Raw genomic sequence first — 14,589 nt, forward strand, 5'->3', positions numbered from 1 at the left:
CTTATGTTTGTAAATATTTTTTTATTTTCTGTAACTTAGTTCTTTTTTATTTTTTTTACTTTAGCTAGTTTATTTAATTGTATTTATTTGTAGCAATTGTGTTTATTTAATTTATTGATAGTGTAGTGTTAGGTTAATTGTAGGTAATTGTAGGTAGTTTATTTAATTATTTTATTGATAGGGTAGTGTTAGGTTTAATTATATCTTAGGTTAGGATTTATTTTACAGGTAAATTTGTTATTATTTTAACTAGGTAACTATTAAATAGTTCTTAACTATTTAATAGCTATTGTACCTAGTTAAAATAAATACCAAGTTGCCTGTAAAATAAATATTAATCCTAAAATAGCTATAATATAATTATAATTTATATTGTAGCTATATTAGGGTTTATTTTACAGGTAAGTATTTAGCTTTAAATAGGATTAATTTATTTAATAAGAGTTAATTTATTTCGTTAGATTAAAATTATATTTAAGTTAGGGGGGTGTTAGTGTTAGGGTTAGACTTAGCTTTAGGGGTTAATACATTTATTAGAATAGCGGTGAGCTCCGATCGGAAGATTAGGGGTTAATAATTGAAGTTAGGTGTCGGCGATGTTAGGGAGGGCAGATTAGGGGTTAATACTATTTATGATAGGGTTAGTGAGGCGGATTAGGGGCTAATAACTTTATTATAGTAGCGCTCAGGTCCGCTCGGCAGATTAGGGGTTAATAAGTGTAGGCAGGTGTCGGCGACGTTGTGGGGGGCAGATTAGGGGTTAATAAATATAATATAGGGGTCGGCGATGTTAGGGCAGCAGATTAGGGGTACATAGGGATAACGTAGGTTGCGGCGGTTTACGGAGCGGCAGATTAGGGGTTAAAAGTGTAATGCAGGGGTCAGCGATAGCGGGGGCGGCAGATTAGGGGTTAATAAGTGTAAGGCTAGGGGTGTTTAGACTCGGGGTACATGTTAGAGTGTTAGGTGTAGACGTAGGAAGTGTTTCCCCATAGGAAACAATGGGGCTGCGTTAGGAGCTGAACGCTGCTTTTTTGCAGGTGTTAGGTTTTTTTTCAGCTCAAACAGCCCCATTGTTTCCTATGGGGGAATCGTGCACGAGCACGTTTTTGATGCCGGCCGCGTCCGTAAGCAACTCTGGTATCGAGAGTTGCATTTGCGGTAAAAATGCTCTACGCTCCTTTTTTAGAGCCTAACGCAGCATTTGTTTGAACTCTCGATACCAGAGTTAAATTTATGGTGCGGCCAGAAAAAAGCCCGCGGAGCGTTAACAGCCCTTTTACCGCCGAACTCCAAATCTAGGCCTAGTACTTCAGTACTATCAATTAACTCAACTTTCTAGGGACTTCATAGAGTCAGTTTAGGAATCATCTCCTATAAGGATTTCAATTTTCACCTAGAGGATGATGAGAAAAGCAGATATTTAACAGATGAACAAAGAAAAATCAGAATAAAACACTAAAGACCAACTAATCAGTTCAGACAATATAGTAGGTGTTTTATAGGTTTGAACCGAGTGTATCAGTATTAATCAGGTGAGGTTTTAAATACTTTACCAGGTATGGTGAACCGCAGGATCACCAAGAGGAGAAGTGTATCTAAATACGAAACTGACTTCTCCAGTCCCCGTAAAAGGGGATTAGCTTAATAAATAAGCTCCAAAAGGGGGGGGGGGGGGGAGCCTAGTAGTATAGAAACATACTAGAAGAGAGAGAATTAGCAACTAACCTAATTAAGTAAGCTGATGGGAACTTAGGCATAAACAATTAAGGGCTATCAGTTTTGCTCTTGGGAAAGATGACTAGTTATAAAGGGTCTGCTGTTTCATGTCATACAAAGTACAGTATAAGCATATTCATAAATGTTTGAAACATACCTTAGGTTCAATGAATATGTATTACCATGTCCAGTAACAACAGAGGTATGCTATTATGTTACTAGAACTAGAATTGGTTGCAGTATAGTTATATAAGGAGAGACTTTTGTTGTATTGTTGAAATCTTCACTATTTCTTTATATACATATAGACAGAGTAAATCATACTTGAAAGTTGCATATCACTGTTAAAGCCTGAGTTCAGTAACAAACTAGATGAGGCAAGGTTAACAATTGGGATTCAGCAGTTGCATGCAGTCCTGTCAACAAAAAATAACTTATGTGGACATGCCGCCTCGGTCGCTGGAGGCATGCCCTTGGTACAGGTCAGGGGTGCAAATAAGTGAGGGCATGTAGAAAAACATGTTAGAAATATGTTACTGAGTAGAACGTTTTAAACAGCTGCAAAGTAAGTAGGGTAATAGAGAGGAAGATATAGTTATATACTCTAACACACAACACTAACAACAATAGTGCAAAAAAGAGACCTCAATAATATAGTAGAATAATAAGGCATTATAAAAGATGTCATATGTTATACTGTAGTAAGGAGACAAGACTTGTCATCGCCTCAATATCAATTACTCCTAAATGCACCTATAAAACATTAGACTGTTTGAGCAAAAATTGTCTTGACCTGTCCTCTGACATATAATTGCAATATAAATAACATTGGGCTCCTCATTACTTATTACTAGGCTCCATAACTTGAATCTGATAGCTCCAGTTAGATCAGGATGAAAAACTGAGTACCTATTAGAAATTGCTAGCTAGCCAAACAAAATTTAAAAACGCTACTTAACATGTTTAATTTAGAATACAACTGTAGAATAGCCTAATTGTAGTCCATAGGCAGGGTCAGTATCACATTAGTCCAGAAAGTCTCTGTAGGAGGCTTAGCATCTTAACCCACTCCATCTTTTCGGACAGTGTGTTGTACCCACATTACAGTTAATACCTTCCATACCGCATGTCTGTCCTTTCCGGGAAACACAACTATCGCTGAAGCCAGAACAAACCTCCCCACCGCATCATGACTTCTGTCCCAAGCTCCTATGTTGTCAGCAAGAAATGGCTCAGTGAAAAGCAGCTGCTGTATCTCTAAGGCCAGCCAGGGTACAAACTGGTCTCCACCTCGCTTCGGTTCACCAAACGAACCTGTCACCTTTACCCGCCTCTGCAGTGCTCCAGCTGTTAATGCATACTGGTTGTCTCCACATATCTCGACAAAAATAGCAGCTCCGGTGTCTGTCATTTCTCCAGCCGCCCTCGGCAGACGTAGCCAGTGGTTCCCCGAAGGAGGACAGTCCAATTTCTGGGCCTCAGCCCTCTCTCTCTCTGCGGGTAAGTTAAAGTAGGAGGATCAACCTTCATCTCATTGCCAGGCTCCCGCGACAGATTTCCAAAACCATCCGAGGTAAGGATATATTCCGGCGGCTGCTGTATATTGCTAGTAGTGGCCATAAGACTTGCGCTCTCTGTTGCCTCTGGGATCCTGGTACAATCAGTGGGAACTATCTGCGATAGAGAGGTCAGCTCCCGCAGGATCGATGCTTCGAATTCTGAGAAGATGGTGTGTAGCGCTCTCACAGTAGCTTCCATTATCCGTTTAGTGTGTATGTCGGATCAGCTTACGTGCACCACTTAGACAGCGCCTTCTCAAATACTAGAGCTGGTAGCTTCATTAGTCTAGGCCGCAAGATTGGTCTATAGAGAGAGTTTTAGGTCAAGCTGAGGGTCTATTGCAAAACTAAGACTCTTGACTGGTGGTAGTAGAAACTATTATGTTGATGAGTCACAGATATCTTAAAATTCAAAGGATTAGACCCTAAAAAGATTATGAAAAGTCAGGAGCTGACTGTTGGCTCCGCCCCCCAAATCAAAACTTTTTTGACTGTGAATCATCAGTCTGCTAGTGCCATTGAATTGCAGTTGCCTGCCTGCCAGCGTGTGTGCCAGGCCCACTTGCCAACTAGTTACACCAATCATATTTGTTCTAACAGTATTATAAAATTTTAAAATAAAAAATTTCTTGACTGTGAAACATCAGTCATCTAGTGTAGTCTAATAGCAGTTGCCTTCCTCCCAGCGTGTGTGCCAGGCCCACTTGCCAAGCCAACTAGTGCCACCAATCATATTTGTTCTAACAGGTTTGAAAATATTTAAACTAAAAACTTTTTTTACTGTGAATCATCAGTCTGCTAGTGCCATTGAATTGCATTTGCCTGCCTGCCAGCGTGTGTGCAAGGCCCACTTGCCGTTTCCAACTAGTGCCACCAATCATATTTGTTCTAACAGTATTGTCAATTTTTTTTTTAAAAAAAAATTTTGGACTGTGAAGCATCACTCAGCTAGTGTAATCTAGTTGCAGTTGCCTTCCTCCCAGCGTGTGTGCCAGCCAGGCCCACTTGCCAACTAGTGCCACCAATCATATTTGTTGTCACAGTACTTTTAATATTTAAAAAATAAACATTTTTGACTTTGAAACATCAGTCTTTTTTTGTTGTCAGGCTCACAGCGTATACTGTGCCCACTTGCCCAGTGCCACCACTCATAATTTGTTTAATAGTATTGTAAGTGTACATTTTAAAAAAAATGACAGGCAGAGGCAGGCCACCCCGCAGGTGCTGTCGTGGTCGTGGTGCTGTGATTCCTTTAGACCCTACAAATATGCACATTGTTCAGACGCCAGGTGCCAGGGGGGACGGGAAAAGTTCTGAGGAGGACCTAGTTGAATAGCTAACACAGGACACCCAATCTTCTACAGCTTCTGCTCCTAGTCCTCCTAACCTTGACGCACCATCCACCTCCAGCTGTGCTTTGGGCACCTCTCAAGTGACCAGTGCAACTCGCCCGCCTGTCGCCACCACCACACTAGCACCACAGCCGCTTCACTTGATCTGTCAGAGGAGTTATTGACACATCATTTGGAAGAAATGAGTGATGCGCAACCATCATTGACAGAGGATGTAGATAACAGTGATATGTCTCAGTCAGGCAGCATTACAGACATGGAGGTACGGTGTGATGATGATGATGTTGTACCCACTGCTGCTTCCTTTCTTGATGTGTCAGATACAAGTGAAGCGGTTGATGATGATGTGTCGGTGGATGTCACGTGGGTGCCTGCTAGAAGAGAAGAAGAAGAGGGGGAAAGTTCAGATGGGGAGACAGAGAGGAGGAGGAGACAAGTTGGAAGCAGGGGGAGGTCGTCTCAAGGAGCTAGTGGCATAGTCAGACAGCATGCATTGGCACCTGGGGTCAGCCAGACAGCACGCCGACGCCAATCAACGCATGCTGTTGCCACCACCAGAATGCCGTCATCGCAGAGCTCAGCAGTGTGGCATTTTTTTTGTGTGTCTGCCTCTGACAACAGTGATGCCATTTGCAACCTGTGCCAAAAGAAACTGAGTCGTGGGAAGTCCAACACCCACCTAGGTACAACTGCTTTGCGAAGGCACATGGTCTCACATCACAAACGCCGATGGGAAGAACACATGAGTAGAAGCAGCACACAAACTCAAAGCCGCCCTCCTCCTCCTGCTCCAGCATCTTCAGCCACGTCAACCACTGCTGTCCTCCTTGCCCCCTCTCAACCATCCTCCACTGAGTCTCTCTTACGTAGCAGTTCCTGGTCATCTGCCCACAGTCAGGTGTCTGTCAAGGACATGTTTGAGCGTAAGAAGCCAATTTCTCAAAGTCACCCCCTTGCCCGGTGTCTGACAGCTTGCTTGTCTGAACTCTTAGCCTGCCAGCTTTTACCATACAAGCTGGTGGAGTCTGATGCTTTCAAAAAATTTGTATCTATTGGGACACCACAGTGGAAGGTACCTGGCAGAAATTTCTTTTCACAAAAGGCAATCCCAAACCTGTACTCTATTGTGCGAAAGGAAGTAATGGCATGTCTGGCACACAGCGTTGGGGCAAGGGTCCATATGACCACGGATAGCTGGTCTGCAAAGCATGGTCAGGGCAGGTATATCACCTACACTGCGCATTGGGTAAACCTGCTGACGTCTGACAAGCATGGAATGCGTGGCTCTGCAGAGGAGTTGGTGACACCGCCACGACTTGCAGGCAGGCCTGCTGCTACCTCCTCTACTCCTCCTACTCCATCCTCTTCCATAACCTCTTCCTCGGCTGAGTCCTCCTCTGCTTCTGCGTCTTGCTCCACATCAACGGCACCCCCCCAGCTCCCCAGGTACTATTCAACATCCCGGATACGGCAGTGTCACGCCGTCTTGGGGTTGACTTGCCTGAAAGCGGAGAGTCACACAGCACCAGCACTCCTGTCTGCCCTGAATGCACAGGTGGATCAGTGGCTGACTCCGCACCAACTGGAGATTGTCATGGTTGTTTCTGACAATGGAAGTAATTTGGTGGCGGCATTGAAATTGGGCAAGTTGACACATGTGCCGTGCATGGCACATGTGTGTAAACTGATTGTACAACGCTTTGTGCATAAGTACCCAGGCTTACAGGACGTCCTGAAGCAGGCCAGGAAGGTGTGTGGCCATTTCATGCGTTCCTACACGGCCATGGCGCACTTGTCCAATATCCAGCGTCAAAACAACCTGCCAGTGAGGCGCTTGATATGCGACAACCCGACACGGTGGAATTCAACACTCCTAATGTTTGACCACCTGCTCCAACAAGAAAAAGCTGTTAATGAGTATTTGTATGACCGGGGTGCTAGGACAGCCTCTGGGGAGCTGGGGATTTTTTTGCCAAATTACTGGACGCTCATGCGCAATGCCTGTAGGCTCATGCGTTCTTTTGAGGAGGTGACAAACCTTGTCAGTCGCACCGAAGGCACCATCAGTGACATCATACCATTTGTTTTCTTCCTGGAGCGTGCCCTGCGAAGAGTGCTGGATCAGGCCGTAGATGAGCATGAAGAGGAAGAGTTGTGGTGTCCATCACCACCAGAACCAGCCTTATCAGCATCGCTTGCTGGACCTGCGGCAACGCAGGAAGAGGATTGTGAGGAAGAGGAGTCAGAGGAGGAATGTGGCTTTGAGGAGGAGGAAGATCAAGCACAACAGGCATCCCAGGGTGCTTGTTGTTGTCACCTCTCTGGTACCCGTGGTGTTGTACGTGGCTGGGGGGAAGAAGATACCCTCAGTGACATCAGTGAGGACGAGGAACGGGACATGACTAGCTTCGCTCGGCATCCAACCTTGTGCAAATGGGGTCTTTCATGCTGTCGTGCCTGTTGAGGGACCATCGTATAAAAAAGCTGAAGGAGAACGACCTGTACTGGGTGTCCACGCTACTAGACCCCCGGTATAAGCATAAAGTGCCTGAAATGTTACCAAATTCCCGCAAGTCGGAAAGGATGGAGAATTTCAAAAATAAATTAAAAACTATGCTTTACACAGCGTATAAGGGTGATGTCACAGCACAACAGGAATCTAACAGGGGAAGAGATGAAAGTAATCCTCCTCCCACGACCACAGCGGCAAGGACAGGATGCTTTCCTGACGTGTTGTTGATGGAGGATATGCAGACCTTTTTAACTCCTATGCATCGCCAGAGCCTTTCGGGATCCAGCCTCAGAGAAAGACTCAACTGACAGGTAGCAGACTACCTAGCATTAACTGCAGATCTCGACACTCTGAGGAGCGATGGGCCCCTTGACTACTGGGTGTGCAGGCTTGACCTGTGGCCTGAGCTATCCCAATTTGCAATTGAACTTCTGGCCTGCCCCACTTCAAGTGTCCTGTCCGAAAGGACCTTCAGTGCAGCAGGAGGTTTTGTCACTGAGAAGAGAAGTCGCCTAGGTCAAAAAAGTCTTGATTATCTCACCTTTATTAAAATGAATGAGGGATGGATCCCGAAGTGACTGACATTTGAGTAAAAAAGGCCTGATGATGAGGTGAGCTGCCTTGGGCTACAAATGGTACACACGCTGGCTTTTTTTTTCTTATAATGCAGGATGAGTTGCGTGACTTATCCGCCAAAACTAGTGTTCAAGCCGCAAGGTTTTAGGGCACTTTCTAACTGTTTTACAAACATCAACAATACGGCTGCAACAATACTGAATTTTTAAGGCATTTGTACATGCCTAATTTTTCTGGCCTCTGCTGCTGCACTGTGGCTACAAAACTCAAAGCAAAAAACTACTTAACACACCACTCATATCTGGTGGCACAGTACATTGCACGCGCAGTGCCCCAAATTTGAAGTAGGAGGACCGACCAAGCATCTTTTTCCATCTCTTGATTCCGAAAAATTATCTCCGGGTTCCATCAATGCCATACCTGTACTCTATTGTGCAAAAGGATGGCATATGTGGTGTTTCATGCTGTTGTGCCTGTTTTGGGTCGTGGGCCATCGTATAAAAAGGCTGAAGGAGAACGACCTGTACTGGGTGTCCAAGCACGTTTTTTGTTCAATATTCCCGGTTCCTCTAAATTATCTCCGGGTTCCTCAAATCAATGCCATACCTGTACTCTATTGTGCAAAAGGATGGCATATGTGGTGTTTCATGCTGTTGTGCCTGTTGAGGGTCGTGGGCCATCTTATTAAAAGGCTGAAGGAGAACGACCTGTACTGGGTGTCCAAGCACGTTTTTTGTTCAATATTCCCGGTTCCTCTAAATTATCTCCAGGTTCCTCAAATCAATGCCATACCTGTACTCGATTGTGCAAAAGGGTGGCATATGTGGTGTTTCATGCTGTTGTGCCTGTTGAGGGTCGTGGCCCATCGTATAAAAAGGCTGAAGGAGAACGACCTGTACTGGGTGTCCAAGCACATTTTTTGTTCAATATTCCCGGTCCCTCTAAATTATCTCCAGGTTCCTCAAATCAATGCCATACCTGTAATCGATTGTGCAAAAGGGTGGCATATGTGGTGTTTCATGCTGGTGTGCCTGTTGAGGGTCGTGGCCCATCGTATAAAAAGGCTGAAAGAGAACGACCTGTACTGGGTGTCCAAGCACATTTTTTGTTCAATATACCTGGTTCCGCTAAATTATCTCCGGGTTCCTCAAATCAATGCCATACCTGTACTCGATTGTGCAAAAGGATGGCATATGTGGTGTTTCATGCTGTTGTGCCAGTTGAGGGTCGTGGGCCATCGTATAAAAAGGCTGAAGGAGAACAACCTGTACTGAGTGTCCAAGCGCATTTTTTGTTCATTATTCCCGGTTCCTCTAAATTATCTCTGGGTTCCTCAAATCAATGCCATACCTGTACTCGATTGTGCAAAAGGGTGGCGTATGTGGTGTTTCATGCTGTTGTTTCTGTTGAGGGTCCGGGACCCTCGTCTAAAAAGTCTGAAGGAGAACAAAGTGTACTGGTTGTCCAAGCATCTTTTTCCATCTCCCGGTTCCTAAAAATAATCTCCGGGTTCCTCAAATCAATGCCATACCTGTACTCTATTGTTCAAAAGGATGGCATATGTGCTCTTTCCTGCTGTTGTTTCTGTTGAGGGTCCTGGACCCTCTTATAAAAAGGCTGAAGGAGAACGACGTGTACTGGGTGTGTCCAATCATTTTTTTTGTTCAATTTCCCGGTTCCTAAAAATTATCTCCGGGTTTCTAAAATCAATGCCGTACCTGTACTCTATTGTTCAAAAGGATGGCATATGTCCTCTTTCCTGCTGTTGTTTCTGTTGAGGGTCCTGGACCCTCTTATAAAAAGGCTGAAGGAGAACGATGGTACTGGGTGTCCAATCATTTTTTTTGTTCAATTTCCCGGTTCCTAAAAATTATCTCCGGGTTTCTAAAATCAATGCCATACCTGTACTCTATTGTTCAAAAGGATGGCATATGTGCTCTTTTCTGCTGTTGTTTCTGTTGAGTGTCCTGGACCCTCTTATAAAAAGGCTGAAGGAGAACGACGTGTACTGGGTGTGTCCAATCATTTTTTTTGTTCAATTTCCCGGTTCCTAAAAATTATCTCCGGGTTTCTAAAATCAATGCCGTACCTGTAATCTATTGTTCAAAAGGATGGCATATGTCCTCTTTCCTGCTGTTGTTTCTGTTGAGGGTCCTGGGCCCTATTATAAAAAGGATGAAGGAGAACGACGTGTACTGGGTGTCCAATCATTTTTTTTGTTCAATTTCCCGGTTCCTAAAAATTATCTCCGGGTTTCTAAAATCAATGCCATACCTGTACTCTATTGTTCAAAAGGATGGCATATGTGCTCTTTCCTGCTGTTGTTTCTGTTGAGGGTCCGGGACCCTTGTATAAAAAGGCTGAAGGAGAACGAAGTGTACTGGTTGTCCAAGCATCTTTTTCCATCTCCCGGTTCCTAAAAATTATTTCCGGGTTCCTAAAATGGATGCCATACCTGTACTGGATTGTTCAAAAGGATGGCATATGTGGTGTTTCCTGCTGTTGTTTCTGTTGAGGGTCCGGGACCCTTGTAAAAAAAAGGCTGAAGGAGAATGAAGTGTACTGGGTGTCCAATCATGTTTTTTTTTTTAAATTTCCCGGTTCCTAAAAATTATCTACGGGTTCCTAAAATCAATGCCATACCTGTACTCTATTGTTCAAAAGGATGGCATAGGTGGTGTTTCCTGCTGTTGTGTCTGTGGAGGGTCCGACTCCTGGACCCTCGTCTACAAAGGCGGAAGGAGAACTGCCTTGCTGCTCCTTTTAGGCAGGCCAGCTCTTTGCATACATGCCCACAGACTCTGTAACAGATGCCTTTTTTAGGGAGAGGTGCAGCCATAATGCAGGGTCAGAACCTCTGTCTGCAACTGGTATACTTTATTGTGCAAAAGGAAATAACCTTACCATGGTTCCCTGACCACACGTCTTGTTGTTATATTTTGATGAGGGTAATCATGCAGGCCATTTAGACCTCCCCCGATAGGGGGAGTAACAGGGATGAAAGTGCTAAGAATAGTACTACTTTACACAACCTAGTTAGCCATGGTCCAAGACCGCATGTCTTGTTGTTTTATTTGGTGCGGCTAATCATGCAGGCCATATAGACCTCCCACCATTAGGGGTTGTAACAGGTATTAAACTAATAAGAACAGTACTACCAAAATAAACCTACTTAACATGGTTCCAAGAGCGCAGGTTTTATTGTTGTATTTTGTTAGGCTAATAATGATGGTCATGTAGACCTCCCCCGAGAGGTGGCAGTAACAGGGATGAAAGTGCTAAGAATAGTACTACTTTACACAATGTCAGGATATTCATATGCAGCATGTTCCTTTAAGGATTTCTGAGCAATTAAAAACATACGCCCCTTACAAAACACCTGCACACCTCTCATTCAGTGCTTAGTATTTTGTTTGACTCATAAGAAGTTACTCCTAGCTAAGCTCCTAATTTCATATATCTTACTAACTCCTTTGACGGAATTCACCTTTCTTCCAGCTTCTACAGTGAAGGTCTATGCTCATCTCCGGATAGAAATACCTGCCGCCTTCCTTCCGCTCCTACCCTGAATCACAACAGTTTTCCTCAGTCTGTGTCTGTGCTACAATCTCCTTCAGGAACAAACACAACCCTTTACTGGATATACCTCCGATATTCTTGTGAGTAGTGTCTATAACAAATCCTAAGGTAAATACCTCTCACCATTTTTCACCGCATAGTTTCTTTTGCTCCACGGCTTTCCGCTGTCTCTCCCTGACTGACGTCAGACGCCACTGAAGCAAGGCGCAAGTCTGACTCCAACGGATCTGCGGTTGCAGCTTCTACTCACACAAGAGGACTTGTTACTGGAATTTAGGTAAAAGTTGTTCCAATTTTTCTGAATCTATGGTATACGTGATCCAAGAATTCTTACTCAGTCTAAGTTGCCATATGAACTGCATTGTCTATAACTTGTGAACCTTACGTAAAAGAAACTAACGCTCAAACTTACTATCTGTGATGCCAGTCTCCGGAAGTATTATTGCATATTCACTTCAGCATTTCTCTCCATAAGAGAATTGTTAACCTGCCTTACTAGATATATTTTATATAAATACACCTCTTTACAATTGTTAATACTTCCATATAGTTTTAACATAACAAAGGTGTAACAAAACTTATTATAAATTACTCCTGTTGATCTAAGATATCTTTAGTGCAATACTTTATATATAAGTTGAGTTTAAATATTGCCTTACACATTACACACAACCTAGTTAGCCATGGGTTCCAGTCCAAGACCGCATGTCTTGTTGTTTTATTTGGTGTGGCTAATCATGCAGGCCATATAGACCTCCCACCATTAGGGGTTGTAACAGGTATTAAACTAATAAGAACAGTACTACCAAAATACACCTACTTAACATGGTTCCAAGAGCGCAGGCTTTATTGTTGTACTTTGTTAGGCTAATCATGATGCCCATGTAGACCTCCCCCAAGAGGTGGGAGTAACAGGGATGAAAGTGCTAAGAATAGTACTACTTTACACAACGGAGTTAGCCATGGGTCCCAGTCCAAGACCGCATGTCTTGTTGTTTTATTTGGTGCGGATAATCATGCAGGCCATATAGACCTGCCACCATTAGGGGTTGTAACAGGTATTAAACTAATAAGAACAGTACTACCAAAATAAACCTACTTAACATGGTTCCAAGAGCGCAGGTTTTATTGTTGTACTTTGTTAGGCTAATCATGATGGCCATGTAGACCTCCCCCGAGAGGTGGGAGTAACAGGGATGAAAGTGCTAAGAATAGTACTACTTTACACAACCGAGTTAGCCATGGGTCCCAGTCCAAGACCGCATGTCTTGTTGTTTTATTTGGTCCGGCTAATCATGCAGGCCATATAGACCTCCCACCATTAGGGGTTGTAACAGGTATTAAACTAATAAGAACAGTACTACCGAAATAAACCTACTTAACATGGTTTCAAGAGCCCAGGTTTTATTGTTGTACTTTGTTAGGCTAATCATGATGGCCATGTAGACCTCCCCCGAGAGGTGGGAGCAACAGGGATGAAAGTGCTAAGAATAGTACTACTTTACACAACCTAGTTAGCCATGGGTCCCAGTCCAAGACCGCATGTCTTGTTGTTTTATTTGGTCCGGCTAATTATGCAGGCCATATAGACCTCCCACCATTAGGGGTTGTAACAGGTATTAAACTAATAAGAACAGTACTACTTAACACAACCTAGTTACCATGGGTCCCAGACCGCATGTCTTGTGGTTATATTTGGTGAGGGTAATCAGGCAGGCTGTATAGACCTCCCCCGATAGGGGGAGTTACAGGGATTAAAGTGCTAAGAATAGTACAACTTAACACAACCTAGTTAACATGGGTCCCAGACCGCATGTCTTGTTGTTATATTTTGTCAGGATAATCAGGCAGGCCATATAGACCTCCCCCGATAGGGGGAGTAACAGGTAATAAAGTGCAAAGAATAGTACTACTAAACACAACCTAGTTACCATGGGTCCCAGACCGCATGTTTAATTATTATACTTTGTCAGGGTAATTATATATCTAACAAATCTATCTATTTATCTTCTATCGATTCTATCTAACTATCAATCTATGTATATCTATCTATCAAATCTATCTATCTCGTGTCCGGACTGTTTTGAGACAGCCACTTGTGTTTTTGACAAATTTGAAGTAGGAGGACAGACCAATCACAGGGATTAAACTGCTAAGAATAGTACTACTTAAGAAAAACTAGTTATACCAGTACCACCATGGGTCCCAGACCACATGTTTGGTTGTTATACTTTGTCAGGGTAATCATGCAGGCCATATAGACCTCCCCCGATAGGGGGAGTTACAGGGATGAAAGTGCTAAGAATAGTACTACTTAACACAACCTAGTTACCATGGGTCCCAGACCGCATGTTTTGTTGTTATACTTAGTCAGGGTAATCATGCAGGCCATATAGACCTCCTCCGATAGGGGGAGAAACAGGGATTAAAGTGCTAAGAATAGTACTACTTAACAAAACCTAGTTACCATGGGTCCCAGTCCGCATGTCTTATTGTTATATTTTGGTAGGGTAATCATGCAGGCCATATAGACCTCCCCTGATAGGGGGAGTTACAGGGATGAAAGTGCTAAGAATAGTACTACTTAACACAACCTAGTTACCATGGGTCCCAGACCGCATGTTTTGTTGTTAAACTTTGTCAGGGTAATCATGCAGGCCATATAGACCTCCCCCGATAGGGGGAGAAACAGGGATTAAAGTGCTAAGAATAGTACTACTTAACAAAACCTAGTTACCATGGGTCCCAGACCGCATGTCTTATTGTTATATTTTGGTAGGGTAATCATGCAGGCCATATAGACCTCCCCCGATAGGGGGAGTTACAGGGATGAAAGTGCTAAGAATAGTACTACTTAACACAACCTAGTTACCATGGGTCCCAGACCGCATGTTTTGTTGTTATACTTTGTCAGGGTAATCATGCAGGCCATATAGACCTCCCCCGATAGGGGGAGTTACAGGGATGAAAGTGCTAAGAATAGTACTACTTAACACAACCTAGTTACCATGGGTCCCAGACCGCATGTTTTGTTGTTATACTTTGTCAGGGTAATCATGCAGGCCATATAGACCTCACTTGATAGGGGGAGTAACAGGGATTAAAGTGCTAAGAATAGTACTACTTAACACAACCTAGTTACCATGGGTCCCAGACCGCATGTCTTATTGTTATATTTTGGTAGGGTAATCATGCAGGCCATATAGACCTCCCACGATAGGGGGAGTTACAGGGATGAAAGTGCTAAGAATAGTACTACTTAATGTAAACAGTGTTTTTTTTACTCAAAGCG

Source organism: Bombina bombina, chromosome 4 (genome assembly GCF_027579735.1).
Source record: "Bombina bombina isolate aBomBom1 chromosome 4, aBomBom1.pri, whole genome shotgun sequence".
In the NCBI taxonomy this organism is placed as follows: Eukaryota; Metazoa; Chordata; class Amphibia; order Anura; family Bombinatoridae; genus Bombina; species Bombina bombina.